Below are 16,873 nucleotides of genomic sequence, written 5' to 3'. Positions count from 1 at the left end.
ATGTCTTTATATGAAACAATCTCAAACTTACAGAAGAGTTGCAAGTGCAGAACTGAGACATTTTTAGTTTTTTTTTTGTTAGAGTTGTAGGTTTACAGAAAAATAACGCATACAATAGAGTTTCCATATGCTGCCATAGAACAAAGAACTTTTATTGTCCACAAGTTGCCCCAACACCACTGAATAGTCTAATGTGTATGCAGATAAGGGTATTCTTATACATAACCACAATAAAACTATTAAATCCATGAGAATAACATTGATTCATTATTACCATCTAATACCCAACCCCATTTAAGTTCCGCTGAATGTCCCCAAGGTATATATTTCAGCAAACAACAAAACAAAAACAATCTAGGTCAGAATCACATGTTGTATTTAGTTATCATGTCTCCTTATTCTGGAGTAGTTTCTTGTCTTTCCATGACTTTCATGATCTTGATTTTTTGCTGTTTGCATGCTCCTTATTTCATAGGGTATCCCTCAATCGGTGTTTCTCTGGCATTCCCTCATAATTAGGTTTTAGCTAGGCACCTGTGAAAGAAATATCACAGAGGTGGCGTGGGCATTCTATCAGGTAGTTCATAATTTTGACTGAACAATCTGTCAGTATTCCAGATTGTGTTCACTTTGACCACTTTATTAAATTGTGTCTTCCAGATTTCTCCGCTGTGAAGTGACTCTTTTCTCATTTGTAATTAATTGTGGGGAGATATTTTGGCACTATACAAATATTCTGCTCCTCATTAAACTTCAATTTCCTAATTTATATTATAATAGACTCATGGTTTACTATTTTCTTTTATTATAATACATTAATAACTTATTTACTTTCATGCTCAGTTTGTCTCCTATTTGACCAGTGGGAGCTTATTCAAACTGGCATCTGTGTGTTTTAGACATGCCCCCATCATTCACTTAGTGTTTCTTTGCTTTCTGTTATAATAAGATGGTATGGTTTCTACTTGTACTTTTCCTGCCCTAGCTGTGTAATCAGCCATTTATCCAAGGAGTCCTGGATCCTTGTAGTGGTGAATGATATTTATAAGCTAAGACCTTGGAGTTTAATGTGTTCATTGCCATTGGGGTGTCACTGTTCTCAGACCCATTCAGTGAACAGAGCTGGGGAATATATGTATACAAATATATATATTTACATCTATGTTTATTTCTTTTTCTATAGTTACTGAAATCCCTGAGTTCATACCAATACCTTCAATTCCAATCCAGCATCATAGCATTCATTTTAGTTTGCTCCCTTTTCATACTTGCAACTCCCATCTCTGATATTGAGAAACCTAGCTCCTATTATCCTTAATATATTTACTTACTTAATCAACATCCCTGTATGTAACCAATCATCTATACTATTTGTACTCTGACTCCCAGAGGCAGACTAGCCCCTTATCCTGACATTGATGCCCTCCTCACCCCACTGGAGCTCTGTACACACATCAAGCTGCCCCTCCACAAGGATGCCCATCTCACCTTGCTTGGGCTCTGACTGCCCTCATGGGATGGTCCTTCTATGTAGATGCCTCCTAAACCCATTCAGATTCCCAGAAGGTGGTAAGGGAAAGACCCTGTTCTGGGCCTTTGCATATCCCATCCCAAACACAGATGCTCGCTCTGTCCCAGTTAAGGGCTCTGGAATCCAATTGTTCAGAGAGTGGAAAGGCAAGAGGAATAGAATGAGTATCAGAACTTTTTGACATTTTGCAAAATTTTTACAATAAGTATTACTTATTATCTTTTTAAGTATTACATGATAAGTAATATAATAGGTATTACTTTCATAATCTTTAAAAGATGATTTTTAATTTTCTTTTTATTTTAAAGATCAGGTTTTGATAAATTAGAGTTAGCAAACTTTCTCTGGAAAGGACCATATAGTAAATATTTTTGCTTATGTGGCCATATACTGTCTGTCATATTCAACTTTACCATTGTATCATGAAAGGAAATGGTCATGGTTATGTTCCAATTAAACTTTATTTACAAAAGCAGGCAGCAGGTCTTGGGTCATAGTTTGTCATTCCTCACATTAGATAGTGCCTAGGTGTCGATGCATTGGGCCAGGGCTCAAGCTTAAGAACCTCTTACAAAACCTGTGCATTTTTTTGGACAAATTACTTAACCTCTCTGCACTTGATATATAAAATAACCATGATCTACCTAAAAATAAGATTTTTATAAGGGGTATCAGATATGAAGTTGCATTGTAAATACTGGAGTGTTATTATACTATATTTGCCAAAAAATGAGTCCTGAGAGAGTGAGGTAATGGAAAACTTTGTGAAGATCAAGTAAAGGAATTTGAACCCTTATAATAGCTAGAGAGTATTTGCTGATATGAAAATGGAATGAGGAAGATTAATCTGACATTGATTTAGGACATAAAAAAGTGAACTGAAAGAATAGCTAGGTATTTTCTAAGACCTAGGTATGAAAATAGAAACAAATGGATCCAACATAGACTAAGAGGGAGGGGCAGTGGGCTTTTATGACCAACATGTGAAGAAAACAAAGGAAAGTAGTGGGAAGAATAGAGAGAGAAAAAACGTGAGGGAGGAAGAAAGGAAGAGAGACAGGAACAGAGAATTTTGTTTGGTTTATTTGTATAACAAATCACCAAAACATAGTTCTGATTCTGGCAACAGGTTATAATGAGTTGCACTGAAACTTTTAAAATACTTTGGATTAAAATGCATATGTGTTGGTTTGAAAGTGTTGTGTACCCCAGAAAAGTCATGTCCTTTAATCTTGATTCAATATTGTGGGTGGAAACCTTCGATTACATTGTCTCCATAGAGACTGACCCATTTAATTGTGGATGTGACTTTTTTATTACTTCTCATGGTGATGTGACTCACCAAATTGTAGGTATGGCCTTTTAACTAAATAGAGATGTGAATTCACCCATTCAAGATGGGTCTTGATTAGTGTGTTGAAGTCCTTTAAAAGGGGAGGCTTCTTGGAGAAAACAGAGTTGCTTCAGAGCTGACACAGGGACAGACAATTGGAGATGCCTGGGATGCTGACAAAAAAGCAGACAGTTAGACATGGGTGTTTGGAGATGCAGAATCCAGAAAATGTTGCCATGTGTCTTCCCATGAGATGGGAAGCAAGCCAGAACCCAGAGTTGTGTCCTAGAGGAGCTAATTGAAGGCCCACAGACACTTAGAGAGGAAACCACTGGCATCAGAAGCTAGAAGCAGTGGAACCAGAAACAAAGACCAGCAGATACCAGCCATATGCCTTCCATGTGACAGACATTGGCTTTTCTTGAGTCAAGGTATCTTTCTCTAGATGCCTTAGTTTGGACATTTTTATGGCCTTAGAACTGTAAACTTATAATTTAATAAATATCCTTTTTAAAAGCCATACCATTTCTGATATATTGTATTCTGGTAGCATTTAACAAACTAAAACAGCATACCACACTTTTTTATATCAAGGAAATGAAGCAGGAAGAATTTGTGTAAGATTTCAAGTACATTAATTCAAAAGCCAAAGATGGGAACTTCTGTAGGCTTCACTAAGAAATGTAATTAGTATTGTATTGATACAAAGATAAGCAAGTTTGCCTCTGTTTCTTGCTAGATTACTTTCAAGGAATTTGGAAGGGTGGATCAGTGTTGAAAATATCTTGCTGATATTTCTCCCACTGTTTGCCCAACTTCACCTATTCATGAATGCCAGAGCTCTCAAGCATCATTAGTCTGTGATACAAGCTTGCTGGTAGAACCTGCTCAAGACAAAAAGATTTGACATTAACCTTTTCAGGTCTATTTTGCAGATCACCACAAAATTGTCATTGAGCCTAAAATTTGGTGAGATATTCTAGAAATGAGGAAATTTGGTTTCTAGTGTCAGCAAAGACATTAGTTCTAGATCTCAGGCAAAAATAGTTATCATAATGTGGAAAGATAATTTGTGGAATTAAGTTGTGTGTTCTTTCTTCTCCTCCATGACCATTGCTTATCCCACCCTCAGAAGTGTGGCCACCATTTGTTCCAGGAGATTAAAATTGTCAGAATAGAACCAGACCATGGCAGAAAATTTCTTTTATGCTCAAAGGCAACAGGCTAATGCGTGAGAAAAAAAATTTTAGGAAGTAGTAGAAGCAGTTTTCCTGCCCCTCAGTTTCAAATCTTGTCTCCACTCCTTTTTTAAGACAGAGGACCAAGTATCAAGCAATAGAAAGTGCCTAATAATTGAAGGCACAAATATAAGACCATAAGTAAGTCACAATAACATCTTTGGATCCATTTTTAATTTCTAAATCTCATTTTAATTTGATATGAAGAGGGAAAATGTGACCCATCAATATTAAGTGATGAATGGCTGTGATGATAATGATGTTGATAAATAGAAATGGTACTGTTCCAGATTTCACAGCAAAGTTTTTCTTTCCTCCAGGAAAATCTGGACCCTTTGAATATATACAGGAAACAGAATTGAAACATTGTATAATCAGGTCCCCAAATAATCTCAGACCAACCATTCTTCTGAAGCGGGGAAAGATGAAGGGAACATATAAGAAGGATTGAGATAGTCACTCTTATATGACAGAAGAGATCATTAAAATTCTTGGGGGAAAAAGGTAAAAACAGGAGAGCTAAAGAACTGGCTCAGGCGGCTGCTTTGATGCTTAGACATAACAAGTGGGACCCAGTTACCCAAACCCTAACCAATGTTCCAGCCCTTTGTCACTTATTAGACAAACTTCCTCTTTAATAAACTTCCAATTCAAGGGCCCAGGTCAGATGGTGATGATTTGGAAACATTTTAGGAAACCAAGGCTTATCAGAGTACTTAAGTAGCCATGGAATGATTAAAAGAAATGTGTGTGTTCAAATACAAATGAAGAATGATTTGAAGGTAGGGCACAAGGGATAGCAGATGGTAACTATTAATTATTAGCCTATTACCAGGGCTCCAGTCCAGTAAGAAAGAAGGTTCTATGCCTGACTCATCATCGTCTAACCCTTATAGGGCTTTGATTTCACAAAAGAACTCGAACAGAAGAAATTTCCTTCCTGCATTGGCAAGTTCAAGAAAGAATTGTGTGGCCATTGATGGAGTAATATTGCTTTAAATTTCTGCACTTACATGCTAAGAGCTAAAAGACAAAAAAGGTCAGAGATACTTTTAGTAATGCACAGTTCTTGAGAAATCATTCTGTATTTCTTGTTCCTAATTAATGCAGTTCAGTGAGACCGCGCTGGGCACATAGGAATTTGAGACCTCCCTCTCAGCCTTGTCTGCATTTAGGTAGCACATAATAGGCATGTAGTCAGTTTGTGCCCTAGTCAAACGGTTTTAATAAATCCCTATAAGCATTTCAGATCTGAAGCCAGAAGGGGTGTGTGGGTAGGTGGGGGGGTAGTGTGAGACCTGAGTTGAGTCCAACTTTATGAATGAAGTGCCTACATGTCATTAATACTTCAATGGGTCCCCTAACAAGAGTAATTGGGTCCCCAGGGAGCTTCTCTAAGCCTCTAGGTTAAATCTGCCAGTGGTGAGGATGCTCAGGCCTTGAAGGTAAGCGGAACCATTCCTATTTTACCCTGAACCCAAGGGTCAAACAGGCCTCAGGGAAATCGTTTGGAACTGTCATTTAACATTATCGCCAACATGTACTGTATTTCCAAGGAGCCTGCAAAGGGAGCCTGTGGCATGCATACATGGCCCCGAGCTGCAGGGTGGTAGCTGTCACATGTCCAGTAACAGAAGGGGATAACCATCCCAGTACAAACTTGACATATATAAATTGATTACATAAGTGGGCAGTGGTGGTCCTTTCAAGTACACTCCTTTTGTTTGAGCTTTACAGTAAAATTACCAGCAGCAGTTTACAATTAAGGGGAATAATAATAACTGAATATGCTTTCATCTGCACATACAATTACAATGAACTGCATGCCTTAATAGGATTGTGAAAAATCTGCGTTTGACCCATACAAAAAAGTAAACATTCTTGTTCTGGATACTATATCATTATCACAACAAAGAGAAACTCCTGAAATCTGATGATTTAAACATCTGGAGAATGTTAATCACTTCAAAATGACGGATGTTTTTTATTTTAGCTTTTGACAGACACACTCCTTTCATAGATAGATGATTATTTACATAAATTACATCATCAATGTTAAAAAAAATCAGAATAACTTCAAAGGATAAAATTTTTAATTGAAAAGAACTTGTATTTTCTATTTTTCTCTCTTTATCTCTGTTTCCCCTTTAAAGAAGGAGTAAAATACCCACTTACTTGGTAAACCCACCAGTTCCTTTGTAGGTGAGTATACATTGAAGAAATTATCTTTTGGAATTTCTTCATGTTGAAGACAGTAAGAATAAATTACTCTGATTTTAGTGGCCTGAAACCTATTAATTGCTTTGAGTCCACTACACACTTTTAAAGTTTCCCCCTTAGGAAAATGGCAGTTTGGGGTTGGCGCCACACTCTGAAGAATGTGACACCCAACAGATTCAAGCTCAAGCTGAGTCTGAGACTCACCCTCTCTTCCCAATCAGATTCCCACATTAGCCTCAGTAGATAGAGTGAAATGAAACCTTTAAAACAACTCACCACCGATCCAACACTTTACTGGCTCTCATTTCATTGCTGACGGAGGGGCTATGGGGCAGGAATAATACTCAAGAGCAACCCAAAGAGAAAGATTTTAAAACTCTGCTCTTCCAGAGAGTGGCCTCTAGGCCACGGGGGCTGTGTCCCCGTGGGCTGGCCTCTGACTGGCGGTGTGCGGCGTGCTGCCTGATACTGGTTGGTAGAGCTGGTGCAATTTAGCTGATCCACTACAATTTCCTCCTACACTCAGAGCTGATCTGCAGGCTGACCTTAGACAATTTGTCTTCTTTCAGGGAGAAATGTCACCCGAAAGGAAGCTATTAAGTCAAGAAGGTAATTCTCTCTGAACAGTCCACTGTATAAACAGAACTTGACCTCAGGTAATTTATTGCTGGTGCCTAACAAAGAGACCTTAGAGATGGGCCTGATACAGTTGAGATCTGAATCTGTCAGTAAAAAGGACAAGCCAGAATCTCATAAGGTTTCTGTGGAATGGCCACATTTAGAGTACAAGTCAGATTAATATATTCTTCAAACAATGAGAGTGGCATTTAGGCACTCAGAAAAAAAGAAAAAGGTCATTTTATTAATAAATCAAAAGTGTTGGCACAATCGTCTTATTCTTGTATATGCCCGAATTACTTTTTGACCTGCTAATACCTAAGCATGATAGAAAGGCTATGTTTCCTTAAAAACAACGAGCTGGATTTAGTTCTCATACCCAGATATGTTCCAGAATTACTAAGAGGTTATTTTCTATTTTAGCAGAGAGTGGATAGTGAAAAATTAAATTTCTAAATTGAGTGGACTGAATCGTGTTACCTGGGGTCGCAGAGATTGAGCTCGTGGATCAGGATATGAGAGGGCCAAATTGCTGAGCTGTCTCTTGGCAATATTCCATGGACCACCTTTGATAGATATTGGAGAAGCTGCAGAAAAAAAAAGATATAAGAAAGGAAGAAAAAGAGAAGGGAAAGAATAAAAAGAAGTATTTTAAGGGAATTAACTCATTTTTAAACTCCTTGCTTTATAGTTTCTTTTAGAGATATGTTTTTATAGTTATTATCTTTTAGAGTTAATATTACTTGCTTTTTATTTCCCATTTCCCTTGTCCAAATGAGGATTTTCTACCTTTTCTATTACAACTTTAAGACCCAGCTCCATTTATTAATAGTTTCTCTTATGCTTTCCTTTCTAAGGTCCAGGTTTTCCCTTCTAAAATCTAGTTTAATTAGAAAGGCTCCCTACCTCCAGCTCGCCCTTTCTGCCCCTATGTTCCCCAAGTACCTCTCTCCTTCTCCAGTGTCATCCTATGCACTAGACAGCTGTACCAGGGTCTGCAGCTTGGAGACCACCCACATCCTGCAAGCAGAAAAGTGCTGAAAACTCATCAGTTACAGTTGACACAAAGTCCATTAAGTTTGATTTTAACGGTGTGAACATTTTTCTGAAAATGTGGCACAGACTTTCCATAGACATTTTTCCATGCCTATGTTGACATTTTAGGTCTAAGAGCAGCAACTCATATGTTCTTTCTTGACTGGCACTAAATTTCAAATGTCAATTGCAAAGCCCTAGAACTCTCTGAAATCTCAGTTTTCCCAGGCTATAAAATGGGGATAACACAACAACTGAATGCCCTAGACTGCTCTGCCTCCCTCAAGTAGATAAAGGGCTTTGAGATCCCCACAAAAAAAATTCTAAAGAAGGAATTGGAGAGTATAATGATGTTTTTCCAAATTGAAAGTGACAACCAGCACTTAGTGGGGGAAGCAGGAGACAGAATTGAGAGCAGGAAGCCTTATATTCTTTAAAACAGATGGTTTAGTTTTCACTGAATGATGGAGAAGAAGCTGAGTAAATGAATAATGGTATGTCCTTAAAAGATTCAGCAGCCATCCAATTATACAGGAACAATCGAGCAATTACTGCAGACTTGGACTGGGTATATTATTCAAAGTAAAAACCTCTTTACTGGGTTTAACTTTAGCTGAAGTCATAAGGCATAGTGTTCCACTATAAAATAGTACTAGTATAATTTCTATTGGCACCATCTGAAAAACTGATTTTTGTTCAAATTCCTAACCCAAAAGTATGGCACACAGAAAATACGCAATGAATACCTGTTGAAAAAAATATTGAATTATTTTCAGTTAAGGAAAATGCTTTCTTTCACTGGTTGGCCTTTCTCTCAACTCTTACCCACCTCTACTTTTCTTCACTTTTTCTTTTTTATTTAAAAATTTTTAATTATGCAAGTTGTAGGTTTACAGATAAATCATGCAAAAAATAGAGTTCCCATATATGCTACCCCTTATTATTAAGACATTGCATTAGTGTGGTACCTTTGTTTCAATTGTTGAAAGTATTGTAATTTGTACTATTAACTATAGTCCATAGATTCCAATATACCACCTTATTATTAACACCTTACATTAATGTGATTCATATGTTATAATTCATAAATTGTCATAATTAAAATAAAAGAAATAATTTAATAACTATAATATTAACTATAGCCCAGAATTCACAATAAAGCTCATTGTCCATCATTCACAATAGAGTTTACTGTGTTGTACAGTCCTATGTTTTATCTTTTAATTTTTATTCTGGTAGCACATATAAAACTAAAATTTCCCCTTTTAACCATATTAACATATATGCTGTTAATTACACTCACCATGTTGTACTATTATCACCACCATCCATTTCCAAAACTTTACAGTCAACCCAAAAGTAAATTCTATACAAATTAAGCATTAACTCCCCATTCTCTATTCCCAACCCAGCTCCTGGTAAACCTACATTCTAAATTCTAACTCTATGACTTTGCTTATTCTAATTATCTTGTATCAATGAGAAAATAAAAAACAATATCTCTTCTTTTGTTACCTGAATCATTTCACTTCACAAAATGTCTTCAAAGATTATCCATGTTGTCTCATGAACTGAAACTTCATTCCTTTTTAATGCTGAATAATATTACATTGCATGACTATATCACAATTTGTTTATCCATTCATCAGTTGGTAGACATGGGTTGCTTCATCTTTTGGCAACTGTGAATAATGTTGCTATGAACATCAGTGTGCAAATATCTGTTTGAATGCCAACTTTCAGTTCTTTGTCATATATCTAATAGAAGGATTGCTGGGTCTTATGATAATTTTATATTTAGCTTTCTGAGGAACTGCCAAACTGTCTTCCATAGCAGCTGCACCATTTTACATTGTGACCAGCAATGAATGAGTGCTCTTATGTCTCTAAATTTTATTCAAACCTTGCAATTTTCTATTTTTTAATAGCTATTCTAGTGTGAAATGGTATATTGCTGTGATTTTGATTTGCATTTCCCTAATAGCTAATGATGTTGAGCATCTTTTCATGTACTTTTTAGCTATCTGCATAACCTCTTGGAAAAATGTCTATTCAAGTCTTTTATTCATTTAAATTGAGTGTTGCCTTTTTATTGTTTGGTTGTAGGATTTCTTAATATATTCTGGATATTAAACACATAAGATATGTGGTTTCCAAATATTTTCTTCCATTGAGTAGGTTGTCTCTATACTTTCATGATAAAGTCCTTTTATGAGCAAAAGTTTTCACTTTTGATAAGGTCCTGTGTATCCATTTTTTTCTTTTGCTGCTTGTGCTTTGGGGGTAAAGTCTAAGAAACCATTGCTTAATACAAGTTCCTGAAAATGTTTCCTACAGTTTCTTCTGAGAGTTTTTATAATCTTGGTTCTCATATTAAGGTATGAGTTAGTTTTGATATATGGCATGAGACAGGGATCCTCCTTCATTCTTTTGCATAAGGATATCCAGTTCTCCTAGCATTATTTGTTGTAGGCACTATTATTTTCCGACTGAGCAGACTTGGCAGCATTGTCAAAAATCAATTGGACATGGATATTAACTCTTAATTCTATTTCTGAACTCTTAATTCAATTCTGAACTCTCAATTCTATAGAATTGAGTATAGACATATATGTCTATAATATGTTTTAAGATTGGGAAATGTGAGTCCTCCAACTTCATTCTTCTTTTTCAAGACGATTTTGACTATTTGGGGCCCATACCTTTCCAAATAAATTTGATAATTGGCTTTCTATTTCTTCACAGTAGGTTGTTGGAATTTTGATTGGGATTGTATTGAATCTGTGAATCATTTGGAGTAGAACTGACATCTTAACAATATTTAATGTCCTGATCCATAAGCATGGACTGTCATTCCATTTATTTAGATCCTATGTGATTTATTCAATGAAGTTTTACTTTTTTTACATTTTGGGGGGGGGGGGTGGAATGCATGGTCCAGGAATCTAACCCAGGTCTCCCACATGGAAGGCAGGCATTCTAATCACTGAACTACCCATGCACCCTCAATGAAGTTTTGTAGATCTTCGTGTTTAAGTCCATTACACCTCTGATTAAATTTATTCCTAGATATTTGATTCTTTTATTTGCTATTATAAATAGATTTTTTCTTGATTTCCTCCTCAGATTTCTCATTACTAGAAACACTATTGATTTTTGCATGTTAGTCTTGTACACACCACTTTGATGAACTCAATTCTTAGTTCTAGTAGCTTTGCTGATGGTTTTTCAAGATTTTCTACATATAGGTCATGTCATCTGCAAATGGTGAACATTTTACTTATTCCTTTCCAATTTGGGTGTCTTTTATATCTTTCTCTTGCCTAACTGCTCTGGATGGAAATAGTAGTGGTGAACAGGAGGCATCTTTTCCTTCTTTCAGATCTTAGAAGGAAAACTCTCAATTTCTCACCATTCAGTATGATGTTAGCTATAGGTTTGTAATATGAGCTTTGCTATGTTGGTGAAGTTTCTTTTTATTCCTAGTGTTCTAAATGTTTTTTTTTATCAAGAAGGGGTGCTGGATTTTGTTAAATGCCTTTTCTGCATCAATTGAGATGATCAAGTAGGGTTTTTTCCCCTTCGTTTTGTTAATGTGGTTTTATTACATTTGAATTTTTTATGTTGAACCACCCTTGCACAATTGGCATAAAACCCACTTGATCATGGGCTGTTGAATTAGATTTGTAAGTATTTTGTAGGATTTTTGCATATATATTCATAAGATAAATTAGCCTACATTTTTCTTTTCCTGTAAGTTTCTTTTCTGGCTTTGCTATTAGGGTAATATTGGTCTTGTCGAATGAATTAGGTTGTGTTCGTTTCTGTTCAACTTTTTGGAAGAGTCTGAGGAGGATTGGTATAATTCTTCTTGGAATGTTTGGTAGAATTCACCTGTGAAGCCATCAGGTCCTGGGCTTTTCTTTGTTGGGAGTTTTTTGATGACTTATTTAATATTTTTACTCGTAATTGATCTGTAGAGATCTTCAATTTCTTCTCAACTCAATGTAGGTTCCTAGTGTGTTTCTAGGAATTTGTCTATTTCATTTAAATTTGTCTAATTTGTTGGCATATAGTTCATAAAATCATTTTATGATCCTTTTGATTTCTATGGGGTCAGTAGTAATTTCTTTCCTCTCATTTCTGGTTTTATTTATTTGCATCTTCTGTCTCTTTTTAATTTGTCAGTCTAGTCAAGGGTTTGTGAATTTTATTGCTTTTCTCAATGAACCAACTTTTGGTTTTGTTAACATTCTCTATTGTTTTTTAATTTTCTATTTCAATGATTCCTCCTTGAATCTTTGCTATTTCTTTCCCTCTTCTTGCTTGATATTTAGTTTGCTGTTCTTTTTCTAGTTCCCCGGTATGCAGTTAGGTCTTTGATGTTAGCTCTTTCCTCTTTTTTAATGTAAGCCTTTAGGGCTATAAATTTCCTTCTCAGACTGCCTTCACTGCATCCTATAAGTTTTGATATGTTGTGTTCTCATTTTCATTTCTCTCAAGATATTTATGATTTCCCTTGTAATTTCTTCTACAACCCACTGATTGTTTAAGAGTGTGCTATTTAACTTCTATGTATTTGTGGATTTCCCAGTTCTCTGCCTGGTATTGATTTCCAGCTTAATTCCATATGGTCAAAAAAGATTCTTTATATAATTTGAATCTTTGTAAATTTATTGAGACTTGTTTTGTGGCCCATCATGTGGTCTGCCTTGGAGAATGATCCATGCACACTCAAGAAGAATATATATCTTGCTGTCTTGGGGTGTTATATTCTGTATATGTCTGTCTGTTATGTCCAGTTCATTTATCATGTTATTAAGAGTCTGTTTCCATATTGATCTTCTGTCTAGATGTTCTATCTATTGATGAGAGTGGTGTATTGAAGTCTTCAGCTATTATTACAGAGATGTCTATTTTTCTCTTCAGCTTTGCCAGTGTTTGCCTCATGAATTTGGAGCACCATGGTTGGTATATAAATATTTATAATAGTTATTTCTTCTTGGTGGATTGTCCTTTTTATTAATATATAGTGTCCTTCTTTGTCTTTTGTAACAGTTTTTGACTTAAAGTCTATTTTGTCCAATATTAGTATAGCTACTTCATCTCTTTGTTGGTTAGTATTTGCATGGAATATCTTTTTCCATTCATTTACTTTCAATCTATTTGTGTCTTTGGGTCTAAGGTGAGTCTCTTGTAAATAACATATAGCTGGATCATGCTTTTTTATCCATTTTGCCAATCTATATCTTTTTATTGAGCAGTTTACTCTAGTTTCTTTCCCATTAGGCGATCCTGTCTCAGGTCCCAGGTGGATTCAATTCAAAAAGGTGAGTCAATACAGAAAGGCCCATGTCCTCAGTAATTGCTAGATTATCCCTGGATACTATGATGGTAAGTTTTTGGTTCTGTTTTGTTATACCTATTACAAAAATGTTGAAATGAACATATTTACATATATAGAGACTTGAGCACATATAAGAGAGTTTTTCTAGGGGAGAAATCTAGGAGTCAAATTAATAACCCTATGGACAATTATCATAAACCTTAATAGGTGTTCCCAAATTGCTCTCCAAAATGGTTATAACAATTTATACTACCATCAGCAATAAATAAGAATTGCTGTTTCCTCACATCATCAACGCTTGATATAATCGCACTAATTAATTTTTGTCAATTTAGTGGTTGTGAAATTATCTCACTGAAGTTTTAATAAAATTTTCTTTGATTAAAATGAAATTGAGGGTGAGCCATGGTGGTTCAGCAGGCAGAGTTCTTATCTGCCATGCCGAGAACTGGGTTTGATTCCTGGTGCCTGCCCGTGAAAAAAAAAAAAAAAAAAGAAAGAAATTGAGCATATTTAAAAATTTGCATTGACTAGTGACATTTGGCCTTCTCTGAATTTCTTGATCATATCTTTTGGCCATTTCTCTTTTGGCTTGTGTATCTTTGTATTTTTACTGGATTTTAAGATATGGGTTGCAAAATATGTTCCTGTCTGCATCAGCTTTTTCACTTTATGATGTCCTTTTTTCATAAAAGTTATTTATTTTATTACATAGTTATCAGTCTTTTCCTTTATGTTTTTTTCTTTCAGTATCCTACCATAAAGGTAGTCTTTTATATTTCATTTAATGAGATTTTCAGTTTCTCTTTCATACTGTTTTTTATTTTTATTTTTGAATACAATATATGCTTTGGTGATTTGTTTTTGTTTCATCCCTGTGCCAAGTTAAGTTATTGAATAAGTTATTGAATAACTTAACTTCCACCTTATTATTTTCAAGTCTTCTTTTTTACAGACTAAGTTCACAAATACACATGGTTTTATCTCTAGGTCGTATGCTTATAGCTTATACCAATAGTACTTGAATTTTATATTAGGTTTGCCAAGTGGTGTGGTTGGTAAAATAATGGTACCACATCTTAATCCTTAAAACCTGTAAATATGTTACCTGTTTTATTAATTTCCAAGCTTCTAAAACAAATACCATGCAATGGATTGGCTTAACAATAGGAACTTATTGGCTCATGGTTTTGATGCTAAAATGTCCAAAATTAGAGCATCTGGAAGATGATGCTTCCTTTCTAAAGAGTGCATTCTGGAGCTGGCTGTCGGCAGTCCTTGGGATTCCTTGGCTTTTCTGTCACATGGAGATATCCTCTCCTTTCTCTTCTGGATCCTGCTGATTTCCAGCTTCTAACCTCTCCCTCAGGCTTTCACTCTGTGGCCTTCTATAAGAATTCCAGTAATCAAATTAAGACTTATCTGATTCAGCTGGCCACATCTCATCTAAACATCTTCAAAATGTCCTATTTACAATGGGTTGATGACCAAGGGAATGGATTAAGATTAGAAGCGTGTATTTCTGGGGTACATAACTCGAAATCACCACCCTTCATGGCAAAAAGGATTTTGCAGATGTGATTAAATTTAGGACCTTGAGATGAGGAGAGTATCTTGGATTATCCAGGTGGGTCCAGCCTAATCTGAGCGCTTACAAGGGAAAAGCCTTCCCCAGCTGAGGTCAGAGTAGGAGGGAGATGTGATTATGGAAGAATGGTGAGGAAGATGCAGCATTGCTGACTTTGAAGGTAGAGGAAGAAAGCCATGAACTAAGGAATGTGGCAGCCTCGAAACACGGGAAGAATGAGGAAATGGCTCTTCTAGAGCAACGGGAAAGGAATTCATTCCTGCTGACACCTTGATTTTAGACCAATGAGACCCATGCTGGACTTCTAACCTACGGAACTGTAAGATCATAAATTTGTATGTTTTAAGCTACTAATTTGATAGTAATTTGTTATAGTCACAATAGAAAATGAGTACAAATGTAAGAAAAATTCCCTCTTACTCCTGATTTAAAATCATCTTGCTTAAAATTTATCAAGTTCTATAGAAATGGAATTTTGAGTAGAAGTGTCCTGAATTCCAATTGATTTGGCAAGAATTGCTATTTTTGTAATCAATCTTTTCATCCATAAACATGGCATATTTCTCTAATTATTAAAGTCATCGTTTCTAATTCTCCTCCATATGTCTTTTGCATATTTTTATTCTTGTGTACAGTATAGGCTTTTTTTTTTGCATGGGCAGGCACTGGGAACCGAACCTGGTTCTCTGACAACAGTATAGGTTTTATTGGTATAAAAGCAAGCATCTTTTTCTTCCCTATTTTATTTTTATCTTATAGTTGATGCTTGAGTATAAATTCTACATAATTAAATTTTGAATACTGATTTTATTTCAAGCAACATAACAGAACTCTGCTATTGTTTCTAACACTTTGTAAGTTCCCTTGGATTTCCTATAAAGACTATCATGTCTGCAAATATTAATCACTTTGTTTCTACTTTCCAATCCTATATACTCCTTCTCAATTGTTGTCAAGTCTTGATTGCATATGTATTCATGAAACTCAGCTAAATTCTGTAATAAACAAATGAAACATTTCAATGGCTTAAAATAAAATTGAATTCTCACTCACAATAGTTCACTGTGGGCTGACAGGGGAATTTTGCTCCATGTAGGTTACTCCCAGACCCAAGCGCCTTCTTTGGTGTGGCTTGGCCATTGTTTTAGTTTCCTAGGCTGCTTACAGAAGATACCATAAAATGGGAATCTAGTAGCTGACAGTTTGAGGCCTAAAAAATGTTCAAATCAAGGCATCATCAAGGCAATGCTTTCTTCCCAAAGATTGGCTACAGGTGATCTTTGGCTTCTCTGTCACATGGCAAGGTACATGGGGGAATCTGATGGTCTCTCCCTCCTCCTCTTCTCTCTCTCTCTCTCTCTCTCTCTCTCTCTCTCTCTCTCTCTCTCTCTCTCTCTTCATTCAATTTATAAAGGACTCCAGTAATAGGATCAAGACCCATCCTGAAGGAGGTGAGTCACACCTTAAATGAAGTAGTTTCATCAAAAGGTCCTACTTAGGGTTTATACCATTGGATTAGATTTAAGGACTTGTTTTTCTGGGACACATACAGCTTCAAACCACCACTGCCATCTTCTAGGACCTCATTCTCCTCTCTACTCAGTAACATAGATGGGGGGAGAGAACCCGGAGGAGTCTGAGGGAAGTTTCTTTACATCCCAGGCCTTGAAGTGGTGTCCGTCACTTTTTCCCACTTTTCATTAACCAGAACTCAGTCACATGACTCCACCTAATGGCAAAGCAGACTGAGAGATGTGGATTATGTACTCATGAAGAAAGAGAAAGAGAAGTGGTAAACATTTAGCAGGCATTAGCTGTATTCCTACTTTCAATCAGAATTGCTGGGCCAAACCACATATTTTTACATTTTAAAAATTATTTTAAAATATATTTTTATATTTTTATTATTATAAAATATGTATTTTATATAATTTATAATTATTATATATTTTAAATTTAAATA

General features: G+C 35.7%; 1 long non-coding RNA gene across 2 annotated transcripts in view; it reads right to left on the bottom strand.

Moving 5' to 3' along the window:
- Positions 1-364: 364 nt before the first annotated feature.
- The window catches only part of LOC143649513 (uncharacterized), a 42,599-nt gene continuing 26,090 nt past the window's right edge, over positions 365-16,873 (bottom strand). Inside the window, exons 3-6 of one of the 2 annotated variants that reach the window (XR_013159075.1) lie at positions 7,886-7,960; positions 7,421-7,527; positions 1,489-1,647; positions 365-534 (exon numbers count right to left, since the gene is read on the bottom strand). This is a non-coding gene — a long non-coding RNA (uncharacterized LOC143649513). The remainder of the gene's footprint in view (positions 535-1,488; positions 1,648-7,420; positions 7,528-7,885; positions 7,961-16,873) is intronic. The other variant, XR_013159074.1, reaches the window with a different exon arrangement.

This window comes from Tamandua tetradactyla, chromosome 11 (assembly GCF_023851605.1).
Source record: "Tamandua tetradactyla isolate mTamTet1 chromosome 11, mTamTet1.pri, whole genome shotgun sequence".
Taxonomy (NCBI): domain Eukaryota; kingdom Metazoa; phylum Chordata; class Mammalia; order Pilosa; family Myrmecophagidae; genus Tamandua; species Tamandua tetradactyla.
The sequence above is the reverse complement of the archived record's forward strand: the minus strand, read 5'-3'. Positions and strand labels throughout refer to the sequence as shown.